The sequence below is a fragment of the Triturus cristatus genome, chromosome 7 (genome assembly GCF_964204655.1).
Source record: "Triturus cristatus chromosome 7, aTriCri1.1, whole genome shotgun sequence".
NCBI classification, from domain to species: Eukaryota; Metazoa; Chordata; class Amphibia; order Caudata; family Salamandridae; genus Triturus; species Triturus cristatus.
This window is the reverse complement of record NC_140590.1, coordinates 1561165198-1561183221: the sequence shown is the minus strand read 5'-3', so window position 1 is coordinate 1561183221 and position 18024 is coordinate 1561165198. Positions and strand designations below refer to the sequence as shown.

The 18024-nt window shown below is 39.8% G+C and overlaps 1 long non-coding RNA gene across 1 annotated transcript in view; it reads left to right on the top strand.

The window, feature by feature from the left end:
• The first annotated feature begins 249 nt into the window (after positions 1-249).
• LOC146812371 (uncharacterized) overlaps positions 250-18024 on the top strand; it is a 49225-nt gene continuing 31450 nt past the window's right edge. Inside the window, exons 1-2 of the long non-coding RNA XR_014966840.1 lie at positions 250-344; positions 9659-9790. This is a non-coding gene — a long non-coding RNA (uncharacterized LOC146812371). The remainder of the gene's footprint in view (positions 345-9658; positions 9791-18024) is intronic.

The window sequence follows — 18024 nt, the reverse complement described above, 5'->3', positions numbered from 1 at the left end:
GAAATCCCCGGCGTCTTGTTTACTTCTCTCTCAGCCCATCCTCCCTCCCACTTTCCTTATCCGGGAGGATGACGCACGAGACGGCCCAAACAGATCTATTGCTGGCCAATCACACCCCAGGAGTCTGATGAGGTTTTATTTTATTTTTCACCAATCTGCGCCGCAGGTTGTCTTGTTCGATCGCGGATTGAGACCCAATCAGCTAAGTGCTCTAAAATAGCTTTTGTGATTGACGTCACCACTTCAGTCTGCGGCAGGCGGCCATCATGAGTGAGGCATTAACTGCAGCTATGTGGCGTACAGTCTGGAGGTGCAGAACTTTATCCCGCGCAGAGTGCGAAAAGGTGGTTTCGAATCGTTCGCTACCATTCTTAAATCAATTACTCATATCCGCGCCACGCTCAGCATTTCCTCTTGAGTTTATTCGGCATCGCTCAACTCTTCCTGCTCTTCTAACGTCTCTCAGCAAGCTTCTCGTTTTCCCGATCACTCAACAACACAACTTCCCCCCCCCCCCCCCCCCGTATTCTCCAGTCATTGTCTAAAGGTATTTCACACATTCCTTAGCCCCCCCCCTCCCCCACTTTAATGTCAGGTACTTCTTTTCACTTTATACGACTACTTTCTCCTTCATATTTATTTAAAATTCTCTTTTACGTTTTCACTCCCCTCTCTTCTCTTGCCCAAAGTTCTCCCCGTCTTTTCTTCCTCAGCCAAAAACTGCCTCATTGTATCTGGTATACTACTTATAGGTCATAGATATGAATTCTGTCATGGACTGGTTTAGCCTCCATCCTCCCAATGATGATAAAGTGAGTATTGTTCATTTATGTAAAAGTACCATTTGTGTTTATAACAGTTACAAATGGAAGAATTCCAAGATGGTGGACGGGAAAGGCCACCTACACTGAGCTCCCAGCCAAGTGAGAAGGAAACCCACTTTTTCCCCTGCCATTGGTCCCATTGCTGCTTGGAATTCCCCACTATTACTGGGCTGTCATTCAGCCTCCACCACTCCAGCTGGCCACTGTGCTACTCACTGCAGACTCTGTCTGTCTTGGCTGCCATTTTGGCCTCCACCACTTCTGTGAACTGCTGATGTGCTGCATCAGCGCTTGCCTGCTTCTGGATGTTGCCATCCGCTCCACAGTGTAGAGGAAACCTTCAGTAGTGTGCCACTTGCCGAAAAAGTGCTTTAACGCCTCGTCAGGGATAGTAAGCGCTATATAAATGCAATTACAATACAATACAATCTCTGTTCCCCGTTCATCTGTGCCACTTGTCTGTTGAGTTGCAGCCCTCATCTACCTTTTGTTTTCATTCATGAGCCCCATTCGGCTTGGGAAGTCTGCCATGCCACAATGGTACTGTGAGGGCAATTTGCAAAAATAGGAGAGAGTAAGATAGACAGGCATGTTACTTAGAGTATCTGCAGTCAGAGAATAAGGCATCCAGAGGATGGAGGGTACGGAGCATACATGCCAACCCTCCTGATTCAGATGGGAGACTACCAATTTCAAGGCTAGTCTCCTGACTCCTGCATGCAGAAACCCGATTCGAAATTTTCACGCACACTCTAATCTCCCCCTTCAAGAATTACCTCTGACATCAAAGGTTAATGCTTTGTCCTTAATTTTTGGAGGGGGAGATTAGAGATTGTGACAGGCTTCAACATTTTATTTTTGGCTGTTTTACATTGCGCAAACAAAAACAGAGTTTGGAACTCTGTTTTTGTTTGCGCTATATTATCAAACTGCCAAAAATGAAATAATGATTTTCTGTTGCCATACATACTGATGGAGCAAGGACTCGTAGAAAAGAGACTTGCTCGGAAGCAATCCTCTCATTTAACTCATAACCTTGTATTAACTATGTATTGTGTAAATTAATATGCATTACTTGACATAAAAAGAAAGAGAAACTTGCCTATGTGTCTTACTAACTAGTAACTCGAATGAAATTCTAAAATGGCCGCTAACAAGGGAAACTAATGCGCATGCGCCAACTGCATCTACGCAGTAAGACGAGCTGTCGCTTGGAGGGAATTTCATGCGCCTGCGCAGACGCTTTTAAATGGCCGCTTGGAAGCTCACATGCTAAGCATCTGCTTTGCTGAAACTAAACAAAGCTGTTTTACTAATGGTAATGCAGGAAAAGCATTTATAAGTAAAAGAGGTTAGAATAGAGATAGGTGGTATACAGTGAAACCATTTTATTTTGGAATTAATATTTGTCTCTTTGACTTTCCTATTAGCATGCATTTGGGCCTCTAGTGCGAGTCTGGAGTCCATGACCCACCTCATTCCTGCACATGCGCGGTATGAATGAGCCGGAAGAAGTGATGTGACTCTTTAACACAGTCCAAGGGCGAAAATGATACATACCCTGGGAACCAGTACTAAAGTCCTATGAAAACAAATGAGAACGCAATGAAGTTTATTCTTTTGTTTCTAATAAAGTGTGAATACGGGTGGGAATAAAAAGTTATGAATACAAATTAAGGGGTGGGATCTTTGAACAATGAACTGAAAGACAAAATTGGAAAATAAGCATGGTGTGATAATCATCCCCCCCCTTGCCTGTCCAATCAGAGTTATTATTTTAACAACATTAATGGGTGGTACATGAATATTGTAGGGTATAATTGAGGTAGTCTTAGACGGAGATTTGTTGAATGCTGCAGAGCTCGGGATGCTGTCGGAGTGACATGTGAACACTGATGAATAGATTTTAGAACCATCTACCTAAACTTAAATAATTTAGAAGAAGATCGAGGAAGAATCTCGAGGAGGAAGTGAGTGTCAGAGAGGGGTGCTGCGCAAGCGTGGGTGCTAGAGAGGTCATCTGTCCTGTCCTGATTCCTGTCCTGAAGCCTTTGTCGCCTGATCTTTCCCGGGGGACCCTTCCAAGCTCCTTGGCCAGGGGGCTGGTTTTCACACCATTCTTGGTAACTATATTTTCATGAATGTGCAGATGTACTTTTCTCTCTATCCTCTCCTTTCTGAGTAACGTCATTGTTGAGTATGATATTTGATTGATTGATTAATTGAACTTTCCTGACTGAGAGTGACGGAGATTGTGCTGTGTTTTGAATGGTTCACATGAAATTAATTTAGATAACGTTTTAAAAAAATTCCAGAGTCTGTGGTCATTTCTTTGCAAAGAGAAATAAACTATGTAATTTCACCATCAACTAGATCAACTAATGGTCCATTGACCAGAGGAAAGAACTTTTTGATCAGTGAAAGATTATTTAGGAATGAGAGGTAACTAATCTTGGGTAAGATACAACTCAAAACCTTTGACTCCAGCGGTTTTATCGGCCTGTGCGTGTGCAAGTGTGTTTATGGGCCCAGGTGAGTATATGGTGTTTGGGTATCTGTTGCTGGTTCACCACTGGATCAATACCAATAGACCTGATTTAGGCAGATTGGCTCTCCTTCAATGTAAGACACTGAAGTAAATGTATTCTGCCAACTTTTTTCTTTTTTTTAAATCCCTGACTTGCTTGTTCTAAATTGTTGCTATGTAGGAAGGAGGGAGACATTCAATAGAATGGAAGTAGAGGGAACACTGTCTAATTTGAAGACCAGGTTAATTTTCATGCACTGTTTAGGAACATAGTGGGAGGAGACTTTTTCGAGATAGAATCCATTATGAGGATTTACAACTGTAGATGAGACAAAAATATGTTTACGTTATGTAGCATATTGTATCATTTGTAGAGTGCTTACTACCACCATATGTAGTGACTAAGCGCCTAGTCACGCTGCTAACACGCTACACTGAGATATGTAAAATTATATAGACAAATGACTGCCCAACAACAAAAGCATAAATGTAAAATTTCACAAAGCACTTACTAGACATGTGAGGGAAAGACTGATAACAGAATACAGTAGTGAATAAATAAGATGTGGAGTCTGGTGTTCTGGTAGATTTTATTAAGAAAAGGCACACAAAGATGTTATTTTACATGGAGTTAAAAATTTCCACCTTCAACTAAGGGGAAATATGTTCCCATACACATCACAAGTGAATGACTCAAAGAATGTATTCATATGTGTCTTTTGCCAAGTGCCACTGTGTTCGAAAAAAGCAAACAATACCAAGCAAAACAGATAATGAAATGATGCAGCATTTTTACTTTGTTTCAAACAGGGATTTTTCTCTAGCTAGAGGTAACGTTTCATTAGTGGATGCTTTAAATTCCACATATTTAATTTACAGTACAAAAGATTGCAGATGTTTCTTGCAGGTGCAGTGTAAGAAATGTGATTTTTATTTTGTGTTGGTGATCACCCTCCTCAAGGAACAATCATAGTCTCTGTCAGGATGCGCCCTTAAAGTCACAGAATTAACCTCCGCTCAACCCCTTGGCAGCTATTGCACAGAACAGACAGACTTAGCTTAGGGCAATGTGAAAATAATTTATGCTGTGCTAAAACGGTAATAAAGTCAAACTGTAATACAATAACAATTCCAAACCGAATTAGGAAATAGAGTAAAATATAATAGTCATGATACTAAAAATGACAAAAATCCAACAAGGTGAAGAAGATATGTGAATTTTTAAAGATTTAAGCAAAAATAGCGACAGGAAGCATAAAGCGTCAATGTTAGTAGTAGTCTGCAAACTAGGCAAAAGTTTTGAATTGTAGAGGGCTTCAAATATATCCATTTTTAAATTGATCTCGGTGTCAACTGCGTAGTGGAAACAGGTGAGATTGTATGATGTAATCTGATTTGGTAAGGGAGTTAGGTAGATGTTAAATAATAGAGGGAATATGATGGGCCCCTGAGGAACACCATACCATTGGGTGTGTGGAGGTGATGTGAAAGGGGGTAGGTAGACTACACTTTGTAAGATAAACAATCCATTGTAAAGACTTTACGGATTCTGTTATCGTAAAATCTTTGTAGTAATGCATGGTGGTGGACTGCGTCAAATCTAGCTGATAAATTGAGAAGTAATAAGGCAGCTAGTCTGTTTTTGTCCACTGTAAGTTAACTCCTTTCAGATGGATATGATGGCTGGCTCTGTGCCTGTGGTCTGAAACCAAACCAAACTGTTGGTCTGACAGTAAGCCATAGTGTTCAGTAAAATTAGAGAGTTGAGTAAACACTGCTCTCGTTCTTGTTCTCTAAGAATGGTCCATTTGATATCGATCTATGGTTTGCTGGATCAGTTGGGTCGAGATTTTTGTTTTCGAGGAGATGTCTGATGTAGGAAGACTTGAGCTCAAGTGAGAATTAACCTAGTTCCAGGGACTTGTTGAGTAGTCATCTGGCTACCTCTCTTGCATTGTTTGAGCAAAGGATATCTTTAAAGATTCTTCTAGGCGGTGGTGGGTCTGAAAGTGATCCTGATGGCCTGGCCACAATGATAATATTGAGGACATCTTTTTGTGACACGGCGTTGATGGTATGCATCAATGGATGGTTATTGGTGTCTTTCTGTGGTGGTTAGGTCACGCATTGGTGTGGAGTTTTCTGTGTTCTCCAGGTAATTTTCAAGCTTTTTAATTTTTTAGATCAATTCATTGGAGCTTTTGTCACAGACATCTTGTGATCATCGTGCTTCTCTGTTTAGACACTCTGGATTGCAGGATTCAATTAGATTTTCTCCATTTGCACTGTTGTATATTGAGTTGTGTTTTTAGATTTGTTTGATGTTGTCATTAACCCAGAGTGTATTGTTTTTGTTGTCAACTTTGGATGTGGTTTTTGTTGGTATCTGTTTGTCCAGTGCAGTGGAGATGCAGCAGTAGAAGGTGTGCATGTCTTCAGCTACATATTTATTGGGGGTTTTGAAGGGTGTTGAATTGTTGAATGTCTTATTTTTTTTCATTTTCTGTATCAGCTATTGTTGTTGGTTTTTTAGTTTTCGAAGTGTTGTTATTGATATGTACGTGCATCTTGAAGGTAATGTTGTGGTCATTCCAGTTTACTTGTGAGTTGTCTGTAACTGTGTCTTGTCCTCGGCTTGAAAATATGTCCTGCGCAGTGTGTTAGGCCAGAAGCAATTTATTGTAGGTTGAAGGATTCAAGACTGGTTGTGATAGCTATAGTTGTTGTTAGATTCATTTAGTCAAACCATATATTGAGATCTCCTAGAATGTATAGGTTTGGGTTGCCCAAATGGGTGTTGGTTACTATATCAAGTAGAATACGTTGAAAGTTGGCAGTGCTGCATGGTGGTCAATATATTGTGGTGAAGATGCATAGTTTCTTGCCCTAAGCCCTTTCCAGGCAGCAATTGGCCCAAACAGGCAACACCATTAATCACAAAAAATAGCTTAAACAGCCTCTACACACCCAGGTTAGGGTTTTATCTTTTTTGCCTTTTTTGATTGTATTTGAGGAGGTGGGGCGCTTGACCATCTGTAACCTTAGTATAGTTTAGGGGAAACAAGGAAAGTAATTTAAACAGTCACATGTAGACAAAAACAGCAAAAATCATTAATGTCATCCAAGAAGATTTACGCTTTTAAAAGTGCTTTACGCTGGAAAAAAGTTGAGTACTTTATTATACACTCAAGTAAATATTACAAATAAAATGAAGATTGGTAATGAAAACCAGAACTCTCTCCCCTCCTAGGCAGAGATCAGAGCTCAAATGCCATTTAAGCGCTAGGTACTATAGTTATCGTTATAATGGATGCCTATGATCAAGATTGGTCTATGGCTGTTATTTCAAATCACGGTTCACGATGCGCAAAACGTCTGCATGACGAAAAGGTCACCGAAGATTTACATCACTGTGGTACAGACAGCAGTTCCCTGACCCAACAGCCAAATGTCAATTCTTCGGGAGCCCACATGGCTCGAGGACTAAAGAGGATTCATGTTCCTATCTGCTGGAATCCCTTTGCGTCAAATGTGTCAACAAAAAGTTCTATTATTTTACCACTGCTGGTTGTGACTGAATTATTCCGCTCCGGGAGGTAACTACACCTACAGGAAGCAGACTCTTGTGCCACCAACAAATATAGTTTATGAACCAGGGATTCAAAAGTGAATTCTTCCACAACCAGAAAACACAGTTTAAAGGGGTTGGTGGCATTGCAGACGCTACAGCTTCAAATTTCTTCCTCTGACAATCTTTAAGCAAGTAGGTGGCTTCCATTGGGTCCCGATGAGGCAACTAGAGGCACATGTTGGTTTGCTTGTGTCCTGTGGGTGGGGGTTAGGGACAAAGAGTGGAGGGAGAGGCTCACCACTCCATGCTATAGGCTACAATCTTTGCCCTGGTTCATGACCAGGGCAGATATTGGTTGATGTTTTTCTGCTACATGTCAGCTGCATGACATTTTGGTCCTGGGGAGACCTACACCTTGCAATAATTACAAGTGTTTCTCTTGTAGATGGGATGATAAACCCTGTCCAGACAGGCTCTCCTCTGTAGGGAGTAGCCCACCTACCCATTCTCCCCACAGGCAGGGCACTTCAGATTCTCCAGGCAGTCCATCAGCATTTCCAGCAGGAACCTTGATCCAGACTCATTCCCAGTCTGGTGGGAGGAAAGCAGTGAGCAGACAATGGCCTGGAACTTAGCACTTCTTCAACTGTACTGGTGTTCCGCTCCTTCCCTGCTCAGTAAGGGAACTAGCTGTTCACCAAGCTTGATCATCTTTAGCCCAATTGCAGGCCAGTCAACCCTCTAGCATAGTTCGCAATTTAGGGTGCTCCTCTAAGCTCACACTGCTTGATCAGCAGATGCCAGGGTCGCAGTTAACTGCGGTCTGTCCTGAGAACGTACCAACCAGGTCCCGACCGGTGCAGAAAGAAAATCCTCAGCACACGTCTGTAGTGTATCTAAACATTTATCTGCATACTGTATGCATAAATATTAACAGTATTTTTAGTTTCTTGTTTTTCTTTCTTTATTCTTATAGTTTCTCTTCAGCCGACACGTGTTCCTCGCATACACTGGGAAATCGTCCCGCGACTTTCCCAACGCTCTACAATCTTTAGTATATTCCTTTCTTTTGTGGTGATAATTCCAACCCACATTGGGTAAAATATCTGTCTTCTGCGTTAAAATCGGTTCTTCATTCAGGAAAGGTCTCCGTCTGACCAATCCACAAGCTCGTAAGGACAGCTCCATCATCAACGTAGCCCACAACTATGACTCGCGAGTGCAGGTGTGTATAAGGCACACAATGAGTCTTTAAACCACACCCCCACGCTGACCACAAATTTACTTGTGATCTGGCGGGCGGGCGGCAGTGTCTCTTGGCAGTGCGGGGGTGTGGCGGTGGCATGCTGCCCGCTCCCGCACTGTCAAAAGTCGTAACCAGGCCGTATATATCTGTCTGCCCACTCTAAGGCTGGACTGTGGGCGGACACATAGCGTTTTTAACTATTATTCACTGCCAGGCAAATCTTAATGGTGAGGGGCAGTAAAAAAAAAAAAAAAGTATGCTGCACTCGCCAGGGGAGAAAACACCCCTGACGAATGGCTTATTATTTTTTACTCTTAGAAAGAAATTCCCACAACGGGATTTCCTTTTTGGGAAAAAGAAAAACAGTTTGACAGAGCTCTGCACCAAACTTCAAAAAGCATTGACTGAAACGGCTGTGACTGCGGTTCCTGGCAATGCTGTAAGACATGACCACCTCCTGCGGTGCTGTCATTTCTAAATCTGGCAGAAGGTACCTCTGTCAGGAGTAATTTACTCTGTTGATCTGGTGGAGAAACGTGCCATCTGCCAGAATAAAAATGTGACCTCTTGTTGTAACTTTAAGTTTAACTGTAAACTATCCCAGCCTTTTTTTGAAGCAGGTTGCATGGACTCTGTCCTTCTTTACACGTCACTTGCCAATGGTCTGGTCAGTCACCAGCCCTGGCACCAAATTGTACATTAATCTCCTCAAGCATCTGGTTGTGGGTTATTTCCCCCTTTTTTTTTTGGCCGCACTTACCTTCCAGTCTTGTTTTGTTGGGAGTCACAATTGCTTTGCGTAAGAAATGGTGTCTGAATGTCACATCTATATATAAAGGTCAATGTATGGTCGAAGTACATTAAGAGATTTTATACGCTGATTCTGCTTGTACCGTAGGCACTGCAGAAAGCTGTACCCGGAATGGAACAGGCTGTTTTGAAAAAATTGATGTGTTGCGAGGTCCCTGCCAAGCTAATACAATATCACCTTTGCCTACAGTGATCCACTCACTGGATGCATGTCATGGCATTCCATTTTCTATTGCCTCCACATGAGTTATTTGACAGCTTTTGGCTGTTCACGCAATTTACTGATTAGACGTGCATGCTTACGCAGCGGCCATCATACTCACTCTTTATTTAAATAAGTGAGCTTTTCCGGCCGTGTTTGCTTTCCACGTGCCGCAAGAAGGTATCGCTTTTTGAGAGCCAGCTGACTTTGGTAAGTTTAAGGTCACCACCTCTCAGTTGTTTTTAAATGTTTCAATCATGGATAACCTTTTAGTAAATACGCCCCATTTTCGATTTTTAGAAACCCTTGGGGATCGTGAAGTTGCACTGCAGTCTACATAGTTGATGCTGTATTTAAGAAGCCTCAGTGTTTAAATGTTTTAATCAGTGAACAATTCATGCCCTTTCTGACGGTGATCTAAGTATTATGCGTGATGCAGGCCTATTACTCATTATGTAATTCTTTTTCTACCTCACAGTGAACCCTTTTGGGGGGTCTCCCCATGCAGGACTTTGAATAGAAATGTATGGATACTTGGGGATCCGTTTTGTGGACTCCATCCTAGACTAGAGGAGTTTCTCTTTTCCTAAAGTCAACTTGTGACCCACAGGTGAGTCACCCACAGCACCCTCCTTGTATTTTAAAAATGTTTTAGACAACACATACAATTCTTATGTGACCAATTGTTTCCCAATATAGGCTGTTCATGACTTTCTAGTCCTGAGGAAGACCTGCCGCAATGTCTAACTAATAACACATACACACAAAGTTTAATATTTATTGCATGATCAATTAAAATCTTACAATTCGAAAATCACCAGAACTCAATCATTAAAACGTATCTACATAAGTTCATAAAATACACTAAATTCACAAATTCAGTTCATCACTATTACGATTCATTATTACAAATCTTAAAATAACAATTATTTACAAATATAAGTTCTTTACTTTTGTGCAATATCTCATGTGCAAATGTTGCTCTAACTACCAGCAACTTCCATTCCTAATATATTCGAATCATTAACTTCCAACTTCTTTTTTACAAGGGTCATACATTTAGTAAAGTTTGCAATCATTACTATATCCATTGGCTTAAAACAAGCTAACAGAGCTTGTCTGCATGATCGTATCCCTCTTTCATTAAAACAGGTTTTTAAATACCTCTTTCTTTCAACCTTCAATGATGTACATATGCAAACCAAATGTATAATATTTTCCTCCCGTCGGTTACATAATCTAAAGGGGGTTGGCTTAGTTGATTTCAGCCACGGCTTAGCGTGCATTAGTCCCGGCAGGTTGGCAAATCTTGCGGTCATAAATAAGTTCTTTGTTTGTATTGTCCCCGGTATTTCTAGATATGGTTGCACTTTGAAGGTCGTGTATTCGTTCACTATCATCCAGGCATGTGATCTTTTAATGAATATCTCTTTGTCCTTTAAAAGTGATAGATGTTTTGTTAGTCTGTTAATTAGTTTTTTTTTAAAGATAATGATGTTATTGACATCTCCCAAATCTCTTGTGCAGACAGTTCTTCTAGTGCTGTTTGAAGGTATGTATAAAAATGAGAAGTTTGGTTCTGTTGCATTTCTTGCCAGAGTAGACAGCTCATTGGATTAAGAATATTAGTTTTAATTTGTTTCATGCCTTTACATACTGGCCCATCCTCGCAACTTGCTGATTACAAAAGCCAAATTCAAGTCGGATCTGGGCCGCTGCATTAACCGGCAGTCAAAACAAAATTTTACATGTTTTTGTTCTAGCATTGTTCAAAAGTATACAATCCATACCGCAGAGAACTTCGCTTCCATAAGTGATCCTGGGCATTAATTTTTCTTTTATAACCTTTAATAATGGAAGATAAGTTGGACCACCCAAACAGCTATGTAATAAACGAAAGGCCATAATCAAGCAGTTACTTCTTTTTTTCAGCTCGGTTTTGTGTTGAGAAAATGAGCCCTTCTCATCAAACCATAATCCAAATATTTGTAGTGTTTTACTTGTTCAAGCTGCCGACTTTGTAAGTACCATTTATGTTTACTGTGGCTCCATGCCCTATTGCAGACTGCCATTACTTTTGTTTTTGTTTAATTTATTATCATCTTATTCTTAGTTGAATACATTGATATTTCCTTTATAAGTCGCTGCAGCCCTATCTTTGTTTGGCTGAGTAAGATAACATCGTCAGCATACAATAAATTTGAAGTTTGTTTGTTAGCCAATTTCGGTGAGTTATCCAGTTTTCTGTAAGCTCAGATAAAAATAGATTAAATAAGTACGGCGCTAATACACATCCTTGCTTTAGACCTTGAGATGTATCTATTCTTCTTGATAGTCGTGAGCCATTGCCTAATCGAACCCTTGTCCAAGTCCCGGCATATAATAATTGAATTGCTTTTAAAAGGCCCGCGTTAATACCGTAATTTTCCAATTTCCTCCATAAAATGTGTCTATCTACACAGTCAAAAGCTGATTTAAAATCAACGAAACATAGATATAGCGGTTGTTTTTTCACTTTATATTTATTTTTCTGTTAACATTCCAAGTATTAATATATTTGTTGTTGTGCCTTGTCCTTGTATAAAACCTGATTGGTTTGAAGGTATTAAATGCTTTTCCACTGCCCATTCTGTTAGTTATTTCAGAAGAACTGATGCCAAGACCTCAGCTTCGATATCTTGCAGTGTTATTAATCTGTAATTAGCAGGATTTGACCACTCACCGCTCTTATAAATAGGTGAGATTATGGAACCCCTCCAAGAGGAGGGGATGGTTGATGTTTCTACCGCTTGATTAAATACTAATGTTAAGTACTTGGCCCATAGTAAAGCATTCTCTTTATAAAAGGTCGCTGAAATCCCATTTGGACCAGGAGCGCTGTTGGATCTCTGTTTCTTAATAAATTAGCATACTTGACTTTCCATAATAGAAATGTCAGTATTCTTTTTATCCTCTGGCTTTCTCAAATTATTTATGCCGGGACTCAAGTCCATGCTTGTGTTTATGTTGGAGTTTAGGTGTAAGTGAAGGAAGTTGACCCAATCTGACTCAGGGATGACAGAGGATGTAGTTGCTCTACTAGATATATTTAAGTTGTTGATTAAAGACCAAAACTCCCTTGCATTATTCTTTTTACTGGTATGTAATGCCTTAGTCCAAAGTGCTTGTTTTTCTTGCATTTTCTCTTTCCAAATTTGTTTTCTTACTTCAGCATTTATTTTCTTTAATTTATCCATCGATTTAATTCCCTGGGTGTTTCTTAGCCAATCTCAAGATTTTATTACGCTCTTTTTTTAATAGATGACTTTCCGAAGACAGTTTAACCAGTGCCATTGATTTTATTATCTTCCATTCTTTGTAACTAACTTTTTGTTTCTGGCTTAGGACTAATTTATTTGTAAAGAGGGACCATTTTTCAATAGCGTTCGAACCTTCGCCATCAAAACAAATTTCAACCATTCTTTGGTGCTTTCAGTCCAATAAAGTTTCTTATAATTAGGGCTCCCGGTTTTCCGTTTTTACGGATTTATACATATTAATACAGACGGAAAACTGTATTTCCTTTGTCTGTATTTATATTTAGTAACGGCAAAATACTAGCAAATTTTGCCGGGCTTCAGTGCACAAGACATCACGTGTGATGCCAGACACAGGGAATGCGCGCAATGCTGCGATGCCTGTCTTTAACAGAATCATCCCGGAGCGTACTGTGAAGGAAAGTTTGAGGACAGTGGAGATGCAGGGGCTCTAAGAAGGGGTGAAAAAAACAACAAAGCCTCGTTAACAAGTGAATGGTCTTTTTAAAGACCTGTGAAGTACTCGGTGTGGCTGGCAGCTCAAACACTGTCTGTGTGTGAAGCCACACACCCCCTGCTCTCCCCACGGATCAAGTTTGCAGAACTTCCTGTGCCAACGCAGTGTATGAACGAATGAATGGATTTGTTCATCTCAGAAACCAAAGATGGTTCATAATTTGATGTTAACACCTTTTTAAATATTAGTTCCTTTTCTTTATTGGTTTTCTGAAATATCTATTTAAATACAACACGCGACTGTGACTGTCAGAATCGTGCTGCTGCTGGCATTAAATGTAGTAATTCTAACAGAAACCTGAAATTGCATCTATTACTTTTGACTCGTGAGAGACAATCGAGGTATGTGCTTCAAGCTCAAAAGTGAGAGATGTCACCTTGTAATCAGTGTTAACGTTCCTCTGCCAGAGGTAACAATTACGTATAGAGGGAGGCAAGTTGTGCTCCACGTGAATCCACATGTGTGTACCATGACAACCTGAAGGCATGGACAGTAGTGCTCGGTCATGCGTTTGTTGCCATAATTCACATAGGATAACTGTCCGGGGGAGTGGGCCCAAAAGATACATCTTCCGTTTTTGCCCTCCGCCCCACCTGCTTGAAAAACGTCCAGCGTCGCAGGTGGGGGTCCTGGGGAAATAAACAGCTCGGCGGGAACGTCTAGCACTTGTTGATGAATTTGTGGTCCAGCATGCTTTCGTCTTCCCCTTTTGCACATCTGTGGCTCTGGCATGTGGCCCGGGGGGAGGACATGCAGCCGAGATGAAGCAGTCTGAGCCAAGACACAGACGAGAAACATCCATATCTTTCGAGAGACAGACGAACATCTGCGTGGGTGGGAAATTCCAGACCAGTGTCTGTCCCTCGATTCAGACTGGGCATCACTGCAGATGGCACCCCACATTGGTTTATTGCCCCATACACTGTTCTCCAAGGAACTCGTCTGTACGGATCCACGCCGTAATGTACCAACCTATGCTTTTTTACTCAAGTGAAATATTCCGATCTGCTCGTGTTTAAAGTGGTGAGAACTGAGCGTTGCTCTGATTGTTCTGCGGGGGCTTTCTTCCTATGTCACTGGTTCCATCCCAGCCCTAGCGGACTTTCAGAGCCAATCCATTTCCAAGAATTTTGTTACTATATGATTATTTATTTTTGAATTTTCAAAAAAGATAAAACAAATACAATTGAGATTCCACCACGTTTCCAATTATGGTAGATGTGTGCATTGTCAATTTAAATAAATGTGGAAAAATACTAGCTGTAGCGTCATCTGTGGATAAATACAGAAAAAATACCCCAAAAATAAATATGGATAAATACAGACGGAAATGGCAAAAAAATAAATACCATAAAACCGGGAGCCCTACTTATAATTTACCGTATTTATATCTCCCAGAAGAGTCGCATATTCTCCATGCCTTACACAGTTTAACTTTAACTCTATTATTTGTTGATTATGGTCACTTCCATTTGCTTCACCGATCTGGTAGGTTTAAATCTTTTGAAATAAGTCTAATGACGCTATTGTATGGTCTATTCGCGACTTGTTACCCAAGGCTTGATAAGTCCAGGCAGGTGGTCTATCTTGCGCAAAACGTGCGTTTAGCACCCTTAAACCGAAGGATTCTAGAACTTTTACAAAATTCTTCCCAATTTTCCCTTTCCTCTCTTCCCTAGTATCCGATATAGGGCAGGGACTTGGAATTGCCCATAAGTAGTTCTGTTCCTGTATTTCTTCATCTGTCACATAAGCCCATAACATATTCATATTAAAGTCACCCGTAATGATGACCTCAGGTTGCGTGTCCTTTTCAGTTGCTGAAGTATTATAGTTGACAAACTGCTAACCATTGCTTTTCTTGAATTGCCATCAGGATGTATATATACATTTATTAATAAGAGTGTTTTCTTTACTGGTTCATCTTTATATCATAGTTTTACTATCAAACAGTCGGTTATATTTTGTATTTTCTCCTCACTTTCCATTTTTATTTCTGTTGAAATAAAGGTAGCCAGGCCCCCACATGATCTACCGAATTTACTTGTTTTCGTGGCGGACATATAGTATCCCTTAAAGCCTTCTAATATAAAAGGGTCATTTGCCCAGGTCTCTTGTAGGCAGATTATTTGAAAATCTTCTGACCTTTGGGTCAGTTGTTCATTTTGCAATTTAGATTGAACTCCTTTTATGTTCCATGAGCATAGCCGTATTGTACCACTTAGATTTGTTACTTCCTTCTTGGGATCATCATTTGTAAGTCGTCAATACTCCCTTGCTCTATGCAGTGCTGTCGTTAGCCAACCAAGTTGTAACTCCTCCATTGGTTCTCTTTTGTTTGCAGTAGAGAATTTTGATGTTTGCTCCATGTTTTGTCATATTGGATTTTTTAATATTGAGTATGCCTGGTTATTCTCCGACCCCTTCCGAAATGTAGTTGTTTTTTTTGGTGAAATTAACGGACTTGGGTAGGAAGGTTGGAGCGGTCTCATAACTTTTATTCCCCAAGCCAAAAAAAGGTCATATTCTTGTATAATAAGGTCTACAGAGGTGGGTGAGGTCCAAGTTCACCAGGGTTGGTTCTTGATTGCTGCTTTCACTTGCTAAACATTCAATTGATACAATATCTGTACTTCTAATTCTTTCTAGCGCCAGTATTGCTTTACACAGTCTCAAGATGTTACCACGATTCAGGATGTCATTGTTTCCCCAGGATTTATATTCAGGTTTAAAAATCAGTTGGACTCCTCCCTCCTTTTGAACTTGTTTTTTTATTTTGGCTTTTTGCAGTGGATTACAATTATTTGGTAGCTCCTGCTCTTTTGGCTCACCTATCAGTTTCAGTGGCTCCTGGGTCCATGAAGATTGTTTTAATGATTGATTAACCTGGGATATTGCATTCGACGTGTTATGAATTTTTATTCTTTCTATTTCACACTCTTGTGTTGTCTTAATTTCCTTCTGATTTTTTATTTTACCTATAATATCTTCATTTATGTGGATTGGTCAAATTTTATTTTTGTCTTCTCGTTGTGAGATAGTTAGCTTCTCACTTTTATATTAGTGTTCTTAGCTTTTGTGCTGGCTGTTTGGTGTTGTTTATTTTAAGTCATTCAGTTTTTTATGATCTACTGGGTCTTTGATAGTTTTATTCATAGCGTCTGGCAATTTTTTGTTAAACAAAGGATAGAGGGGTTTTGTTACTTCTATAACTTTGTCTACTTGTTTCGAAATTACGTTCCTTGGTCCTTTTGAATTCAATAGGCTGTTCCCTGCTTTTATTAACTCAATTTCAGGGCAAGATACAATTTTTGAAGCTTTTGTAACTTTGTTTCTTGCTTTCCGTTGTTTTTTCCTCTGTCTTTTTAATAATTGGTATTCCTGTGGTGTTTCTGATTGTATTGTTTGCAAGGCGAATGAAATTCTACCTGCTTGGGACAAATTTTTTTCATCAATTAAATCCTTGCTACTTTCCTCTTTTACAGTTTTGTTAATCGTAATTTTTTCAGTTACGCTCCCATTTTTGTATCCGGGTGTAAATAAATTTCCTCTTAGGTCTTCAATTATTGTATTTAATACTTCCGGAATTGTGGCCAGTTTGTTGATCAGTGGAGCACAACTACAATCTGTGTATGAGGATATTGATTGTGACTGAGCTCTTATTACCAGATAATTTAGCGTGTCTATCTTGTGATCAATTCCTGCTACTGAGGTTGCCATGGTGCTAAGAAGGTCTACCTGCACCTCCATTTTATTTGACTGATAAATCAGGGCTTCTAGTATTAATTGTGAGGTTCTAAAGAACAGATCCCATATTGGTCCTGAGTCCCGGTTGACCAAACAATGTGCATCCTGAATATGGCTGTTTACAGAAGAGTGTTGTTTATTTGATACCTCATCTTTATTTCCTAGTTCGATAAATTCTAGCTTGTTATTACGTTCATCCATTTGATAAAGTGTACTCCATCGCTGCAGATTATCCGATTTCATACTATAATCGTCCATATTATTTTGAGATATGTTAGTCTGCTTGATATTCTCCTGACCCGAATTTTGCTCTACATCCTTTGACATTGACATAGTGTCAATTTGAAGGAGATTCGATAAATTCATATTGGCCTTTGCTGTTGCTTTTCGCTATCTTCCTCTTTTTTTAAATTGTCTTGTTGACATTGGTTTGGCTGCACCAGATTCGTTGGGTCGCCTGTTATAGTAGCTTTTACTTCAATTGGTAGTGGTGCCCTTGTTACTAGGAGGTGTTCGAAATCTCCATGCTGTGTTCTCGTATCGATTGGGTCAACTTGTTGCACATGACCTGTTAGAGGAATTGTTAACATCTCTAGATCAGTTATACACACAAGGTCAAAACGTTGACGGCCAGCCTATTGTTCCATGTTCTCTGTCAAACATCCTACAAAGTGGCAATAATAATATGGGGTGTTTTGTTGAACTGTTGAAATGTGAGAGAACGGTCATTTCTTTAATTTCTTTAATTTCTTTAATTTCTTTTTTATGTATATCATGTTCAAACCAACTTTTGTCTGTATTGTGTAGTGTCAAACGTATTTATTCATTGTGTGTCACTTTGTCACCAAGTCACGTTGTGGGTTATTTTTATGTGCGCGACAGCCTCATATGAAACCAAAAATGTGTACCACTTAGAATATACTAGGTAATTACAATTGTTGGTGTGTGTTGTTTATTTCTCCTATGTGTTTCGGGAGTGGCAAATGAAGGTCGACGTAAGCCCACAGTCTCTTAAAGTAAATATTAGATTTATACAGTTTTACATTGAGACTGTAGTGAGTAACCCTTTATACTAAAAGGGTGGTTATTATTATTTTAAATATTCTAGGGGTTTTAATTGATTCTGCCACATATAGTATATTAAATATACTAGGGATGTCAAGAAATAATTCCAATAATATTCCGGGTGATCTAACACAAGAAAATGATACAATTTTGCTGTAGGTTCTGATGAAAATACTGTTTGACAAGGTTTTGCAAAACTATGTTCAGAAAAGCATTACT